Source organism: Dendronephthya gigantea, unplaced genomic scaffold (assembly GCF_004324835.1).
Source record: "Dendronephthya gigantea isolate DGI-Jeju-01 unplaced genomic scaffold, DenGig_1.0 000003F, whole genome shotgun sequence".
In the NCBI taxonomy this organism is placed as follows: Eukaryota; Metazoa; Cnidaria; class Anthozoa; order Malacalcyonacea; family Nephtheidae; genus Dendronephthya; species Dendronephthya gigantea.
Window position 1 is genome coordinate 640,423 of NW_021163013.1, and position 18,893 is coordinate 659,315.

Below are 18,893 nucleotides of genomic sequence, written 5' to 3' on the forward strand. Positions count from 1 at the left end.
CTCTAGTTCTGTTGTCGTGTGAGAAAGCAGTAAAACCAAGACGAGTGCCTTCCTCTTCTACGCGTAACTTTTTACTTTTGATAAACTTCTTTAAGAATTCTTTCACATCAGTTTTAAGACCAAAAGAATTCGAGTTCTTCAGAAGAACGAGAATATCCTTTTTGCACTCTGGAATTATATATTCAGGTATACGATTTTCATAATCTGTCGAACAAGGCGGAATTTCGTTTTAGACCAATCGGCAAGTTTTTATACATTTTCAATAACCAAATCAGAATGCATAAATTTTGATAAAAAGTACAATAAAATTATATACCATTTCACTTAAATATTTAAAATTTAGGCATTCTGATTGGTTGGCCTAAAAATGTAAACAAATATGGCGATAAGTTAAAAACGAAATGCCTCCTTGTTGATGTGTCGCCAGGCAACAAGCAACCACGTGATTGATTTTGACCAATCGCGAGAGTAGAATTAGGCCAATGCACGGAGATTGTATATTAAATGCTAGTAAATAATATGTACATACACCCTGATATGAGTGAATTTCCTATTACCTCTTGTAATGACATTACTCTTTTTCGTTTCTTTTATTTCTAAAATTTAATGCAGTAAGGTCTTAAAACAAGTGGAACATGTAAATTACAGTAGGCATAAAAATGTTCAGGAGTAATAAAAATAATGGGTTAAAAATCATTTGACTGCTTTATTACAACATGGACAGGAAACCTGAATGCACAAATAGCTTTCAGATCTAAGTTTTAAACTAAGAAAAAACCATTAATCATAAGATGTAAAGAATATTATAATATGAGATGTAGCTATCACATGTTTCAACAACAACGTTTATGTTCCAAGATGTAGTCACGGGCACGGTGAATAAACACCTTTTACCTCTGGCATTACATGAGCGAACATAGACGATGATTGTGCACGCTTCTTCTCGACCTCCATACAGCTTAAAGATATTTTTTATTTCATTCAAACCAACAGGGAAACTGTGCGGGGATTTCACATCTGGCTTCACCACACGACGATTTACTTGAAACTTGTGCAGGCATGTTATATTTGGTTCTGTCCATGCCACTGGGTCTGACATGTTGCCGTATGTGATACGATCTATTCTATCCTCTTTAAACTGACATGTGCATTTTCTTTCTATTGAAGGAAACAAAAAATATTTTCCCACTGTTTTTTCCCGTATGTACAGCGGCTGTACTACAGGATAAAATTTCGCGCATTGAAACAATGACATTGTGGATGTTAAAATTTCGGAGCGATATTTCAAAATAAGTCAACTAAAATACCCTGTTTTGCCGGTTTTGTCCTGTGTTCACATACGTAATGTTACATACATAACTACATGAGAACACTATACACTAGGTCTCTTGCTATAAACATATACGTAAAGTTGCACATACATCACACTACTCAGTACACTAGATCTCTTGCTCTGCATCGCTACCGGGAGTAAATTTGCAGTAAGGGAAAATTCTAGGTTAGACATAATATTGTACTCGGTGGAAACAATACGGAAATTACTACAGTTTTTTACGCGTGAAAACTGAAGAAGCTATAGTGCATTGGTGGCAGCATCATCGAGTAAAATGACTTATTTGGTATGATGTATATGTGGTATAACAGAGCTCCAGGCTGCGAACATGTTTTTCGATGTGTGAATTTGGACCATGTGCATGCTTCCATCTATTTATGTCTGAAGTGTGAATATCGGAAAAAAAACACAAAAACGTACCGACAATAGGGCAATACTTTATGTAGTTTTCATATCTGTACTCCAGATAGCCAGCTGTCTCATTACAACACGATGACATGTTGACATAACCTTCATTCAAACATTCTTTCTCCCACTGTTTTCTATCATTTATGAATTCAGACCATCCTTTTTTACAAAATTCCGACTCGTCACCAACCTCTCCAAAAACAAGGTTGGCAGTGAAGTATAAAATTATTACAGTTTGCAAAACTTCTCTGCAATTTCCAAATATGATTGGTTTTCGTCCAAATGGTTTTGACCTCATCCTATATAAAGATTACTCAAATTAAATATCTGGACTTAAATACAAAGTGACAGAGATGCAAATTAGTGAATAGTTTTTAAAATATAAGTTGAATGAAAAATTGCAACGTGTAACAGGTCACCTTTACGACTGTGTTTGTTTTCGAAAAATGAGACATCTCATCAGCTATCCACTTTACAATTAACGGTCATTTCAAAATAATTTTATATCCTTGGAAGCTTAGGTCTGGCCACCTCAGGAAATATTTCGCTTAGCCATGGCCAGAAAGGCAGGCTGGCAAGCGATGAGGTGTGTGGGCTCATGTGGTTCAGTTTTTTGAGTGCATTATATAGATCAGTGTCGCTTGTATCATAGCAACAGCTGAAAGAAAATGATGGCAATCAAAAATCACTTTAAGAAATTGATGAACTTCATCGCGTTGGGGAACACATTTATACGTTTTTTAAGCATCTAAAATGCAATGTGCATAAACCATGAGTATACAATTTCAATCGTGAAAATATTCTTTCTTGGGAACATACTTGGGACAAACATGATTTCTCAATTGTTGCTTAAATAAGTTTGAACGATTCTCCCTCATTTCTTGCGCGCGACGCCATAATTATTGAAATTCAAAATTATCTCACGCACGCTTGCCGGCCATATTGGTCTGCATTTCTAGCAATGAACTATTACAGCATTAAATTTTCACCCAATGCAAACTGTCAAACTTGGAAGGAAAAATAATTAATCATTGCGAATTAATGGCCGAAAACTATATTTATCCATACGTGGCAAAAATCAATTACCTATCCATGTATGCCAGGTGATATTCTTTATATTATGTATATAACTGAATAACACAATAAAGCCTTGCGTAACACCTCTCTAGCTTCCAATTCCTTCTGTCCGCTTCTTTCCCCCCGTGACGATAATACACCGAATGCGTTAGTTACCTATCGCGTTTCTTATTTTATACGCTCGAATATGATTAGGCTTTCGTTGAATATTTTGTGGAATATGACTTTCTTCAACGAACAGAAAACCTTAACGTATATTTTCTCGTGAGAAGTTTCATATGAAACGAAGACGGTGAACAAAAAGTATGCCAAAAAAGTTCGGCCTTTCCGTGCGCCGTTTCGCGAAAACGGGAATCTTAAACTTCCTTTTGTATTGATATTGATAATCTATGTATACAACCAGCATATCCTCAAATAACAGTGCAAACGTTTGCCAAATTTTCACATGGCATGCATTTGTGAATTTTTCACATTTTTCTTTACAATGCTGTACTTATACATCTCAGTTACATATTAGACGTGTTAAGCCTGTCTGCAATTTACCTGTAGTGGGATCCAATTACAATTATTGCGCCAATGTGCCTGTATTGGGTGGGAAACGTTAATATTTCATTCACGATCTCTAAGGCTCTTTTCAGACGTCGGATTTTCATTTCCGGTAATACCATTAATATTTTGTTTCTTACATATTGTCTTTGTTTAAAATCATTTGCATTTGATTCGGCGGCATATGAAAAGTTCGAGGTCAAAAACCAGCCGTCGAACCTAATAATAGCTAAACTCTCAGACTCACAGATGCCGGATTGTCAATAAATTCTCAATGCTTGTCACTCAAGCATTCCAAATAACGAATAAATTTGTAATTTCATGTAATTATTATTCGTGATATTGGACTTTACACAAAATTGTTTTTGTTGTAATTATAAGGTGATTCTGGCAGTGGTGTAGTAGCGTCAATAGTTTGCGCCTGTTTGGTTTTATAAAGGCAAAAATCATGTTTAAAACGCTCAATAACATAGGATCAATATGTCTTCAAGAGCTCTTAACGTACAAAAAGGACATGTTAAACCATTGTCTTAATCCGCGATAGCTCAAGTATAGCTACCCACGTTTGACAAAGCCAAATACGAACAACATGAAAAAAGAGTAGGAAAAAGGACGTATTAAACCATTGTCTTAATTCGCGACAGCTCAAGTATAGCTACCCACGTTTGACAAAGCCAAATACGAACAACATGAAAAAAGAGTAGGAAAAAGGACGTATTAAACCATTGTCTTAATTCGCGACAGCTCAAGTATAGCTACCCACGTTTGACAAAGCCAAATACGAACAACATGAAAAAAGAGTAGGAAAAAGGACGTATTAAACCATTGTCTTAATTCGCGACAGCTCAAGTATAGCTACCCACGTTTGACGAAGCCAAATACGAACAACATGAAAAAAGAGTTTTATATATGATGGAGCTTCCATTTGGAACTCCATGCATGCCAGAAAATATTAGGAAACGTATATCACTCCCAAGTTTTAAAATAAAAATCGCCACCCATGCATCACTATTATAGAATGTATGACCCTTGTAGATAGTGGATATTTTTATAATATATATGCATGCTTTCGAGTACTTTTAAACACCCATTGTGGAAATCAGCTATGGCTGACAATGTTAGCGTGGTTCAATAATTAAAGTTTATTACTGTCATTATCTTCATAAAAGCTTATTTCAATACCCGAAGATCATCTCTCGCTTGCATGGTTAATTGGAAAACGCGAACAGCGGACACCGGACAGCGGACACTTTTAACCACGAATCAAAACGTGTTAAAATCTTTCATTTCGCAATAATGCATGTCAACCTAAACCCTTTACGTCGCCTCTGAAAGACTCGACTAACAAATATGCCATGACGAATTGAGAAGAATGGCTTCCAATTTGGGGGTGGTCATGATCTCGCCATATTGGAAAGCAGTAAGGTAAGAATGCCATAGGCTATACCTGATGTATTTAGAAAAGCAGCTAAATTCAGCTTTGCCGTAGCCCGTATGTGTCTCACGTTCGCCGTATAAAATTTATGCTTGAACGACTGCAAACATCCTCAGCCGTTCAAGCATTAAATTTTATGCCGCGAACGTGAAATACATACGGCAGAGCTGAATTAGCTGCTTTTCTAAATGCATAAGAAATAGCCTATTGCTTTCTTACATTAGTAACTACTACTGCTGAACATCACAAGCTTTATGCAGAACGTTTGTAATTTTAGTGAAATTGCCGCACACTTAAAGATAGTCGAGTTAAAACACAAACTTTGTTAGCAGTTTGGCGTTTGCCGTAAACGTCAAGCTAAAGGTCTCTAATTTTGACTAATGATTTGAAAAATCCTAGATCCGCCCCTGTTGACATGTTCACAACACTTACAATTAAATGGAAACTAGTCATTAATCACACTGCTTTTTAGATATCTTGCACGAGAATGAGAGAAATGAGTTAAGAAAAGCAACAAAAAGTGTTTTGCATATATTCATAAAAATGCTTATGGGCAACATTTATACACTGGTGGTTTGCAACAGGGTGCTTACTGGTTTAACTATTACATTCTTATGGGTGATTTCAATTGTTGTTTTTTGGGACACACTGTAGAAGTAATCAAAGATTAGTAAATAAGTGCGTTCGGTAGTCTGCTATAGCCGGTATAAATGCACGACATACAGTAAATCATGCCAGCGTTCAGTCTGCTGCTTTTTCGACATTATTTTATTAGGCACAAAGAATATCCGGGATGTGTATCAAAATCCTTCAAAAAAGAAAAGTGAATTGAAGTCTGCTGTTAAATTCTTGAGGAAGAGAGAAGCTAAATCCGTTGTAAATTCCAGCTGAAAAAAGCGCGCGGATTGTTTACTTCATGAGCAAATTGAATGTCTAGATTTTTCATCGTTAAATCTCTGCGAGACAAACTCTTGAAGATTTGATAAGAATCCTCACTCATATTTCAAAACATCAAGCAAGAAAATTTATACAATTGCTGTAACTATAATTGCTATACAAAAGCCCAAATTCTCGTTCCCAAATTAAAACAACTGCTTACTTTTGCAAAATAAATAAAAAGTTGCTGAAATTAGGAGTGCAAAAATATGAAAACGAGGCAAATGTTACATCCAAAGCTCTGAAACATATAGCATCCAGCCGTGACGTCTCGACTATAGGAAGTGTTCTACTTCGTCGAACGCATAAAAATATTCGGCCTCGATTATTGGGAAATTTGAGATTGTATTCGTTTGAACTTTTTAAAACAGGATGAATCGTAATTTTCAGTGTAGTGGGCCACCTTAATAACACCGCTAATAGTTATTCATTTCTGGAAAGCATTCTTACTTATACTGTATTAAAATTCTACCGGTATGATTGAAAGTTAGAGCTGCGGTAATTTATCCTGTCTTTTCTATTATTTCATGTGCATATTGTTGATAAAAGTTTAACATGTATTTAACTTGTATGTGCTACCAAATGATCAATATTCTTACTTAAACAGAACGATTTAAAAAAACTTTTTAATAGCATGTTGTCTTAATTATGATAATTAAACCACTTCTTACCTATTTCTTATTGTACTAGAAATACATGCAATCAGCAACCCCTTTCTATTTTAAACGAAGCAAAATATTTCGCGCGCTACCCAGATCTATAAACTTTCTACGCTAATATTATGAAAAAACTCGTGCAAATTTTTCGGAAACAAAGACAGTCGTAAAGGTGAACAGAAATCACCTGTTTGCCTGCTGCATTACGTTGCAGTTTAAGTGAGTGTTAAACTTTTTTATAGCTAAACCTTCAAAACATCAAAACAGCACAAATAATTATAATAACCATACAAGCACTAAACGTCGAATGTTGTTTTTTGATTCTTTATTTTATTCAATGATTTTAGCGACTATATAAGCTGCGAAGTGATATTTGTTTTTTCAAAACTCTGAAGTACACTTTTGAAAACTCTTTTTAAAGTTTAAGCGATGATGTAAAGCCTTAAACGATCGGTTAGCTCCTTGTAAAACGACATACCAAGCTCGTATTTGTCAAAATAACAATGCATTCTTACAGCAAACACTGAATAAGCAAAATATAGACACCTACCACTTCAAAGATTATATACTACGAGTCGTTCCTACTTCACCAACTGTTTCTGTGCTGTGATGATCTTTAAATCTTTTATTATTGTTTTAATATTTGACTCCATGATTTCATTTTATATTTTTAAAAAAATAGTTTGCAAAATGACGGATAAAGTGCTGACGCTCTTATGCATGTTCTCTTTTTGTTTTAGCCAATCAGCAAGTTGTAGACGACCGTTCTTTCTTCGTTCAAATTTTGCGCATGCGCACAACTACCCTGACCGTTGAACGTCCACGACATTTGGGCAACTTTGGATTCGCCTATGTTCTGTCAGAATACCCTATGTTCTGTCAGAATAACTTCTCTGCAGTGTGACTATACATCCGTAAGTGAATATACTTCTGAGATTATTAATATTAATAAGGTAAAAGGCTTTAAGATTGCAAATAAATCTCAATGTTAATAGCATTTTAAAACACATTGATGAAATTAGGCATATATTATCTATTAGTCAAATTGATTTCCTAGCCATTAATGAGTCCAAGATTTATAGCTCTGTATCTAATAATGAAATTCAAATCTCAGGATATAACATAATTAGAAAGGATTGCACTGGATTTGGGGGCGGTGTGGTTGTTTATATTCGGGAACATCATTTATATTTAGAGAGAAATGATTTAATTACTGGGTGCCTTGAAATGATCTGCATGGAAATTTCAAAGCCTCATGGCAAATCTTTTATTATAAGTGCTTGGTATAGACCTCCTCACTCCGAATCTGATCTGTTTGATTTATTTGAAACTTTCCTTAGTAAATGTGATAATGAGAACAAAGAGCTTCTAATTATTGGTGATATTAATTGTGATTGGGTCAGGTCACAACATGATCCAAACACTAAAAAGCTTTTATTTTTAAGTACATTATATATTTTGCAACAATTAATTAATGAACCTACTAGGGTGACACAGACCTCATTAACTTTAATTGATTTATTGTTTGCAAATCGGCAAGAAAATATTAGCTGTAGTGGTGTTATTGATCTTGGCATATCAGATCACAGCTTAATTTATGCTGTCCGAAAATATTTAATCCCCAAGTCAAAGCAAATTTGCAAAGAAATACGAAACTATAAAAATTTTAATGAAAACGATTTTATTGATGATTTATCAAATGTACCTTGGTCTGCTATTCTGCAATTTGAAGATCCAAATGATTGTTGGAAAGCTTGGCATTCTCTATTTCTCAAAGTTCTTGATCGACATGCTCCCTTACAAAAAAGGTTTATTAAGTTCTCTCAGGCTCCATGGATTAATGCTAATATTAAAAAATCAATGAGATCAAGAGAGTTTCATAAAAAGCGTGCTAAGAAATTTAATTCCAATACTCACTGGGAAATATACAGAAGAGATCGAAATAGAGTTAATTCGGAAATGAGAAAAGCAAAATCTACATATTTTCGTAATAAAATAACGCAGTGCTCCCAATTGAATGATGTAAAAAAAGTTGGTCAATAATTAATTCCTTGCAGGGAAAGAGATGCAAATTAACTACTATTGCAGAACTTGTTATTAACGATCACAGTGTCTCGGATTTTCTTCTGATAGCAGAACAGCTAAATAATTATTTTATCAACATTGGTCCTACTTTGGCTGCAGAGTGTAGTAGCTCTTCTGAGGAGAGTGGGATTATTAATAACAGACATAATTCCGATAACAATTTTTCTTTCTCCCCAATCGGTATTACTAGTACATTGAATAATCTAAACAGGCTGAAGACATCAAAAGAAACTGGTTTAGATAAAATCCCAGCACGATCGCTAAAGATTGCCTCGAGAATCATAGCTCCATCTTTGACCTATATCTTTAATCAGTCAATTAAAATAGGAACTTTGTAGATGACTGGAAGATTGCACGAGTAACACCCATTCACAAAACAGACGATGGACGTAAATGTAAAAATTATCGATCAATTTCTATTTTATATGTAGTAAGTAAGATCTTTGAGAAAACAGTATTTGAACAACAATATCTTTATTTAATTGATAATAATCTTTTGTCCCGGTATCATTCAGGTTTTCGACCAAAACATTCTACGTTGTCTCTACTGATTCAAATGTGTGATCATTGGCTGGAAAATCTTGATAAACTAAATGGATTGTATCCATAGATATTAAGAAAGCTTTTGACTCGATAAATCACCCAATTCTGTTGACCAAATGAATGAGCTATTTGGAATTCAAGGAATCGAGCTAGAGTGGTTTCGATCTTATTTATATAGACGAAAACAAGTATGCCTAGCAAATGGTCATACCTCCTCACCTAAAGAAATAGTATGTGGGGTTTCCCAGGGATCGATTCTGGGGCCTTTACTATTTTTATTATATATTAATGATTTGCCTGACTGTCTTGAGCTACTACACCCCTTTGTATGCTGACGATACCGAAATATATGGATCGTCGAGAAACTTTAATGAACTAGCAAGTAAACTCAATCAGGATCTTGAGAACATATGCAAATGGCTCTCCAATAATAAATTACAACTCCACCCTAAGAAAACGAATGTTTATCGGCTCAAAGTATAATCTTTAAAACAAAATTATTGATGCACAAGTTATGATTAATAATATACCTATCACTCGCTTCTCCTCCTTTGGGTGTTTGGGGATTTAACTTGACGAGAAGCTAAATTGGGAAACACATATTGAGCACATTTGCGCCAAGATTGGATCCGGAATTGGAGTCATGAGGAGAGCTAAAACATTCGTAATGAAAGAAACTTTATTGAATATTTATAATTCAATAAGACTACCATATTTTGATTATTGCTTGCCACTGTGGGACATTGTGGCAGTGTGTTAAGAGATAAACTCCAAAAGCTTCAAAACAGACCTGCAAGAGTTACTTCAGGGGCATCTTATGAAACTCGTTCCTCTGATATACTCGTTCCTCCAGGCTCTGTCTTGGAAAAATATTGAAAAAAGACATAACAAAACTAAGTCTCTTTTAATGTTTAAAGTATTAAATAACCGCACTGCTCCCAACCTAAGGGCGACCTTTATTAGAATGAATAATACTCAAATTTAATAAGTATGAATTATGAAATAGGGAAACTGATTTGATTATCCCTAAACCTAAGAGCGAATATCTCAAAAAAAACCTTTAAGTATAGTGGGGCTGTAACATGGAATTCGGTCTCTACAGATGCAAAGCTATCAACTACTTTAAGTGCTTTTAAAAGGCATCTGGGAGCCTAGTTTGATCAATAACTATTATCAAAGACCTTCTAAGAAACCTACCATTTAAAGTTTTATTTTTTTTTTGTAAATATGTTTTTATCTCTGTGACGTTTCTCAGGAAGAACATCAATTTAATGATGATGAGAAATGCGTCAGTAAATAAATTGTTTATGTATGTATGTATCTATGTACCCGGGTGTAATTCATGATCTCCGGGCGGGATTAGTACCCTCGCACGGCGCTTCGCGCCGGCCCGGGCATAACACTTATAATATTTTATAATAGCTACTTTACCTGTAATCACCACGTCAGTGGTGTACCAGACACGATAATTGGAGGGGGGGGGGTTGTTGTGGACAGATAATTTGGGAGGTCTGTTTCTGTTAACATGAATATTATGAATATGTGCACACACCCACCCCGAATTATCCTGTCTCGTATGCCACTGACCACGTAGTTCAGTTCCTTCTGCATGCTGTAAATTGGTGACCATTAAACTCGAGTAGATTCAATAGGTTTCGTTCACATGTCATAAGTGACAATGCTGCAATTTGATTGCCTAGAGGAATGCGATTTAATCGAGTTTGTAATTGCACTCTTGCACACTGTCGCTACAGTATGGTATTTACAACCACATGGTGTATAAAAAATTTACAACTATAGCAATATAATCATAAAACAGGATACCAAATATGAATTGTGGAAGTTAAATTTTGATAAATTGAATAATTTTTAACGACTTTAAAACCACAAGGACACTAGGTAATAAGTAAAAACATTCTGATAAAATTTATCCTTTTCCTGTTAAAATGCCTTTGTTGCCTTGAGGATTTATTATCCGGTTAAGGACAGAAGCACTTCTATTTTTGAGTGTTCTAGACAGGAAGCCGATCAATATAGCTAGAACGCGTTGGTACATTAGGCCAGAAATCCTAGAATTCCCTGTTGGGAATTATGGTACTGAGATTCCCTGCTAGGGTGTCCAATTATTCTATTTGAATCCCATAAAAGTAATTCTGAAATTACTTCATAGAGCAGCACATAAACTTTTCAATACAAAAGAACGACTGACAAAATGACGAAGATAATTTTATACCAGTAATGTAATAACCAGGACGACCACACGATAGCATTACAACACCGCTATTAAAACTAAAATGATCCCAAGCATCAGCCAAAGAGCAATCTTTATATCCAGAATGACTATTATATGGTCTACAGCAGTATCCATACCCCCTCTCTCCACGATGCGGTATCCTTGACTCGTTAGTACCACTCAGGAAATAACCTTCAGGACACTTTTTCAACCTCCCCGGCCTAATTTTGAAAATAAATAATCAAGCAACTGTTAGTTAGGTCTCGCTTAAATGCATGCCGTTAGTTAAAATGTGTCAAAGACTTTTGAAACGTAAAAATATCAAGGGATTCCAGCACGTTATTTATTGTGTTATTGATTGAATCCTGGCTTCGGCATATTTAAACAACAGAGTTTAAAACCGGCCTAAAGTGCCGTTCGACCTGCGTGCCAAAAATTAAGCGTGCCGTGGCAAAAATGCTTCTCCGTTTAAACGGGGCTTAAGGGTTGTTTACATGAGCCCGATTACCCGAGATTTAACAAAGCATTAAATAGCTCTGAATTATTGAAATGTGTAACTAACATGACCACGGTAGTGGCGTGGTCTTCCTAAAAATACAGATAACATGTCCTTGTTTTGTTTTGTTTCAGAAAGACTTAATATTTTAATACCTCAAAATCCATTATTATACGAAGCGTGCGCTTAACAGTATTCAAATGAGATTCGAATCGTTATTCAATCACAGGATTTTAGAGACTCTATCATTGGAGTTATCGCTCACGTTCAGTATATTATAGCCAGTGATCGAGTTGTTAACTATTAAACGGAAAGGAATCCTGCAATAGACACCTCCCAAATTTACTTGAGTGCACACAAAACAAAATGCTTGGAAACGAGACGGGCAATGCATGTGATATATTGTTAGTGAGATAGTTTTCATAGCCCGAGAACAAATTCGGGAAGTGTCAATTGTTATAGAAAAACTCACTTGTTTTTAGACCAAACGACTTTCAAGCAGTAAGAGTCAGGATTTTCATACAAAGAAATTTCCTTGCAACATTTTACTTCTGTAATCCCAGCTGTAGTAACCGACCATACGAAACCAGTGATATAATATTTTGATCGGCAGCTGCTAACCAAATCTGTTCCCGATGGTATGCTCTTGTTATACTTACAAAGAAAATCTGCCAATAAGTATAATCAAACAATCAGTAGTGAAGCACGCCTGACTATTGGTCATGCAAATGCCAATTAATATCTCAGTGCTCATCGACGATGAAAAGATTAGCGGTAAATTTGTTGATAAAATAAGCAATCGATCGCTCTATTTTATCATGGAAATTTCAGGCGGGCTAAACGTATGTTGATTAAGAATTACTTATTTTGTTCTGATAAAGCGTAAAACGTTGTAAAATTATTCTAAAAATACCTTTGGACGAGTGAAAGTAATCAGTGGTGCAGAAAGCACGATTATTTGGGACAGAGGTTACAATCGAACAGAAATTATGAACAACATGAATATATACATATACATAATTTTTGTGCCTGCTAGGACGCCGGAAGACATCATATGTTGCCATACAGTTTCTCTTAGTGTACCTTTTCCCTTGTAGTAAGTTATGAAAGCCAAAGATATAACGAGGCTGATGTACCTTTGACGATAATTTTCACATGGCATTGAATACCAAAGGTCTGATGTTTGGAGCTGTACGTGTAATTGTAATCAAGCGAGTAATTTCCAACAGAAAACCATCCACTGGTTGTGTTCGGATTGTCTGAACTTGGTGTGGTCGGGCAATTAGGTTTAGGTTCCGACCAAATGACAAACGTCTTGTTATTAATAGGTTTCACTTGCTTGATTGTTTGCTGGCAAAGACATTCACAGGCTAAATAAAAATATTTGAAAATGGTTGAAAAACATCAACAAATCAACGACTCGGTACCTTTATTAGATCAATAATTTTAAACAGGTATTTTTAGCTGGAAAAATAGACTTTCAAAAGAGAATCCGAAAGAACAATAGACCTTAAAGAAAAACTTCTTTCACTAGTGGTAAAGCTACTCTTGCAAGAACTACAAATTTGTATATGAAGTACATTTAGTGAATTTATTCCCTATATGGCGCAATGCAATGGTTTTGGAAACATATTATTAACACCGAGAAGCATTTTTTTTATCGCGAACACGTAATGCATACAAAGAAAAGGGTAAATTCAAATATATTCAAATTTTAAAGTCGCTCCGATCTGGCTCAGAAATAATTAAGATCGAGATAGTAGAAAAATTGAATAGATATAAACTTACAGAGAACAGTGAAATTGACAAAACATTTCAACTCAACAGTTTTGCCAGCAGGATCGTACGCCAGGTAGGAATAGATGATTACGTGCTTGCCCAGTGAGAAATTCCTTGGAGACGTGACACCAGGTGGATTCACCCAGTGAACTGAAATAAAACTGGAACGCTCACTCTGCCGGAAGTTTGAAGCCAAGATGGCGGATCATGAAGCCTTTCTTGTAGGTATGATCCAGGCCTCCACGCGGAAATTTTGTCGGGAATTCTGATTTTTCCTTTGAAGTTTCCGCGCCAGAGGATTGGATCATACCTACAAGAAAGGCATCATGACCCGCCATCTTGGCTTCACTCATCAATGAGGGAAAGTCATAGAGTGAGCGTTCCAGTTTTATTTCAGTTCACTGGATTCACCAGGCCTTTCACATTATGAGAGCATGTGACGTTAGGTACAGTCCAATGGACCAATCCTGTGAGTTCACCGGGCTTAGCATATGAAAAAAACTCTTGAAACGCATTTTTGCATTCACATCCTCCTGAAAAGTGTACGAAATGGACTTTTACCTCCCATGTGGCCATGTAGGCCAACTATATGTAATTGGGAAAGCTATGCAATTGGCATAACTCATATAAGAGCAGAGGATTATCATTTTGGTTATCACATTATCGTTTTTTAAGTTTTGAAATTTGTTATTTATTTGCACTAATTTTGGAGATGCTGCTGATTACCAAAGAGCAAATTACTGTCCACTGCTTCGACACTACGTCTTTCGCGACCTTTATTTAAATAAACGAGAACTTACCAGATGAAGCGCATGAAGCGTCGACTGTTTTATTGACAATGTTGTCTAAATTTAATTCATATCTTGGCGCTGGTATTTGAGTAAATCGTTCCAAATTTTTGAATTCATCACTGACGTTGGAAACAACAATGGCGACATTCGCCTTTAGTATTGTCCTATATTTATCCAAGAGCCATGCTTGAGTTCCATTGTTTAAAAGTAACAAAATGACGTCTTTTACGTTAGGACGCAAATTTTTTACACTGCTGTCGTGAAACGCCTTTAAAAAGAATAATGATACATTTAGATTTTATATAACAAGCAAATTGGTTGGCTAACGTTCACTCTGAAAAATCATAATGCGCGCTTTTTGATTTTCTAGCTACTACAACCATTGATTTTAATTATTAAGGTGGCTGCCTATAATTTTTTGATAAATCCAATGAGCCTCTCAGAAAACATATCTAAAACGGGAATCTATTCAAAATTGTCTTGAGACTTGCAAAATGGTCGCCAAATAGAGTTCAGCACTGTGACCAGATCTGTTGATCTTTATTACTAAAGCACCAGCTGATTTTAATAATTACCAAATTTATACAGAAGGGGGCAGTCTAACCAAATTTTTACCATTTTTGCTGATAAAATATTCATACATGGTAACACTGCAGTTCGATCGTGTTCGGTAGCCCATAAACCATGTAATCGGCCCCGAGTTAGGGGCCGATTACATGGTTTATTTTCAACCCTTGGGTTGAATTCAGCACTGTTGAACGGGGTGAAATTTTTTTCGATTATATGAATAATTTCAACGTCGGGGCTGAGAGCTTCAGCCTTGAATATGAATATGCCGGCGAATTACAAATTCTTATTTTGTTTTTCAGTCACAAACCCAAATGGCACAACTGCGCATGTTCAAGTAGTAGGTTGAAATGATTACATGACAAATTTTCAGCCTCGGGGCTAGTTTTTTTTTAAATAGTTTTCATCCCAATCAACAGGGCTGAATTCAACCCCGGGGTTGAAAATGACCCATGTAATCAGCCCCTTACATTGTTTGCGATCTTGAATGCCTGATATATGTAGATCGTATCGTCACCCGTATCATTGCGAAAGGTAAAATTGTCTAACCACTGTATTAAGCTTGTTTTGTTCGTAATTTCCCCAACTTTCAACAGTTCTCTAGTTCTGTTGTCGTGTGAGAAAGCAGTAAAACCAAGACGAGTGCCTTCCTTTTCTACGCGTAGCTTTTTGCTTTTGATAAACTTCTTTAAAAATTCTTTCACATCGCTTTTAAGACCAAAAAAATTCGAGCTGTTCAGGAGAACGAGAATATCCTTTTTGCACTCTGCAATTATAAACGATACAGGTCCGTCGTATAATGAATATTAGAATGGGGGAGCTGCATTTAATACGCACTCCAAATTTGTCAAAGAAGTGAAATATACTTTTAAATGGCCGGAAACATGAGCGAATCGAAATGCCGATGGCATTTAAAAGCCTCAATCAAGCGTGGTAGAATAATTTGCGGCAGGATTGCTGTTGTCTGCACACATTATAACTGTGGACAGATTAAAGCTTTATATACTAGGTAATATGTAATATGTGTATACACTGATATGCGTGATGTTGCTATTACCTTTTGTAGTGATATTTTTCTTTTTCGTTTCCTTTATCTCTAAATTGTAATGCAGTAAGGTCTTAAAACAGGCGGAGCAAGTAAATTACAGGAGGCACACAAATTAGTGTTCACGAGCATTAAAAATAATTGATTGATTCAAAAATTTATGTTAAAATTACACGCTTCAACTTTTAAGAAAATCATTATTTAAGAAATAGAAAACGTTTCCTGTGTTTCTATACAGTTATAGAAACACGTTTGAGAGTTTGGGAGAACGAGAAATAATTGGTTGGAGAACGAGCCCGTTGGGCGGTGAATAAACACCTCTTACCTCTAGCATTACATGAGCGAACATAGGCGATGATGGTGCACGCTTCTTCTCGACCTCCATACAGCTTAAAGATACTTTTTATTTCATTCAAACCAACAGGGAAACTTTGCGGGGATTTTAGGTCTGGCTTCACAACACGACGATTGACTTGAAACTTGTGCTGGCATGTGATATTTGGTTCTGTCCATGCCACTGGGTCTGACATGTTGCCGTATGTGATACGATCTATTCTTTCCTCTTTAAACTGACATGTGCATTCTCTTTCTAATGAAGGAGTTAAAAAATATTTTAACACCGTTTTTTCTCGTATGTACAGCGGCTGTACTTCAGCTTAGAATATCGCGCATTGAGAGAAGTGAAACAACGACATTGTGCATGTTAAAATTTAATTTCGGAGCGTTATTTCGAAATTAGTCAACTATAAAATACCCTGGCTTGCATTCACATGTTGACAAATTATTTCAATAAATATATTACATAATAAATCCATATCATATACTTTTTATAATGCATGCACCAGAGGAAAAAATAAAATTACGCATATAAACTTAAATATAAACTAGAGAAAACTACTTTATTATTAGAGTTCCATTCCGACAACGAGATATCTGTAGTTGAAGGAATGTTTAACGTTCTCCAGGAACGACTACCACGAACACACACACAACCCTAGCGCGAAGAAGAGCGAAAGCTATCTTCTTACGTAACCAGTTGAGAACGATGGAGGAACTAAAGTTCTTTTTCTCAGCCAGTTTGCCTGCTAGGAACGAAAGGAAGTGAGAAGTCTCCCTTCCACATCCACCATAGGCACTAAAAACGACTGGAGTGAAGGAACCATGTTCAACTTCAACAATTCTTTGATTATAATGACGTTTCTTCTCACGTTCGTTGTCGTTAAACGAGCTGGTAAGAGTCTGGCGTCGATGTGTCGAAGCGTAAAGATTAAACACCCTGACATAAAAAAATGCTTTTTCACATCTTTGCTAGAAACCTCTCGCAGCTATATCCACTCTGGCGTCGTCGGCGGAATTAGCATTGGATGGAAGTACTTCGCCAGTTAAAGGAGCAATAAATATATTGCCTGATCTATCTTTACTAGTCGTAGAGTTAGTCTTTTAGACCACAAAGGGAACAATTCTTTTCCCACGATATATGTACTATTTTTTAGGATATTACAACAATCCCCCCGTGAGCTTTTCACCTACTTTCTCTGCCCTGAGCCTTTGCTATTTTTTTCGGTGTGTTACATATACTTACATGCATACATGCACAAATAGTATACACACACTTAGTCATTTACATGAGAACAGTACACTAGGTCTCTCGCTCTGCGACGGCAACGGAATAAAATTGCAGTAAGGGAAAATTATAGGTTTAATCAGCAATATTATATATTGTACTCGGTGTCAACAACACGAGTATAGCACTAAGTAAAGCATTTCTGGATTTCCTTGTCTATTAAAACTATATGCAGAGGTGTGAGCTAGCTAGGCAGCATCATCGGGTAAAATGACTTGTGGCATAACAGAGCTCTAGCCTCGGAACAAGTTTTGCGATGAGTGGATTTGGACCACATGCATGTTTCCATCTATTTATGTCTGAAGTGTGAATGTCGATATCGGAGCAAACTTACCGACAATAGGGCAATACTTTATGTAGTTTTCATATCTGTACTCCATATAGCCAGCTGTCTCATTACAACACGATGACATCTTGACATAACCTTTATTCAAACATTCTTTCTCCCACTGCTTTCGATCATTTATGAATTCAGACCATCCTTTTTTACAAAATTCCGACTCGTCACCAACCTCTCCAAAAACAAGGTTGGCAGTGAAGTATAAAATTATCACAGTTTGCAAAACTTGTCTGCAATTTCCAAATATTATTGGTTTTCGTTTAAATGGTTTTGACGTCATCCTATAAAGATTATTCAAATTAAATGTCTGGACTTAAATATACGAAGAATCAGAGATGCTAATTAACCAAATCAACAGTTTTCAAAATGTAAGTTGGATGAAAAATAGCAACGTGTAACAGGGCCTTAAGGGGGTCTGACAGTGTAAAAATATTTTCCTCAACTTTCAAGAACATTTAACTGCATGTATCCTTTTTATATCACTGAGGCAGTTATTCTGAAAAAAAGATATACCGTTCTCCATCGGAAATCATCCGAGTAAGAAAGGTTGGCAATTTGTAGAAAGCTCGCCACAATAGCTGAACGCGAATGCACACTCTAGTTATACTGTAACACATATAATGTCTTCCCACCTACATTAAATCACATCGATCAATCTATACCCAGTTAGAGGAAGCGTAAAATTTCGAAGAATTAGCGATGAACTTCCCGTTTGATTGGGAATTAGCTCTAACCTGGCTCTTTAAATTTATGCTTTTACTGGAAGAAATCAAAACCCTTTTGGGACAGACATCTGGTACCCTAGGTATCGGGATGGTGTGCTAAAACTTTGCAAGGTCCTTGGTTCTCTAGTTTCCCAAGCGTTTAAACGATCAAGCCATTTCGAACTATAAAAGTTTTCCAAAATCGTTTGAACGAAACATTAGAAGCGTTTGAACTGCTATATAACGAACGGAAAAAGAATGAAATTTTTAAACGAGTGGAAAAAAACTTTGCTCT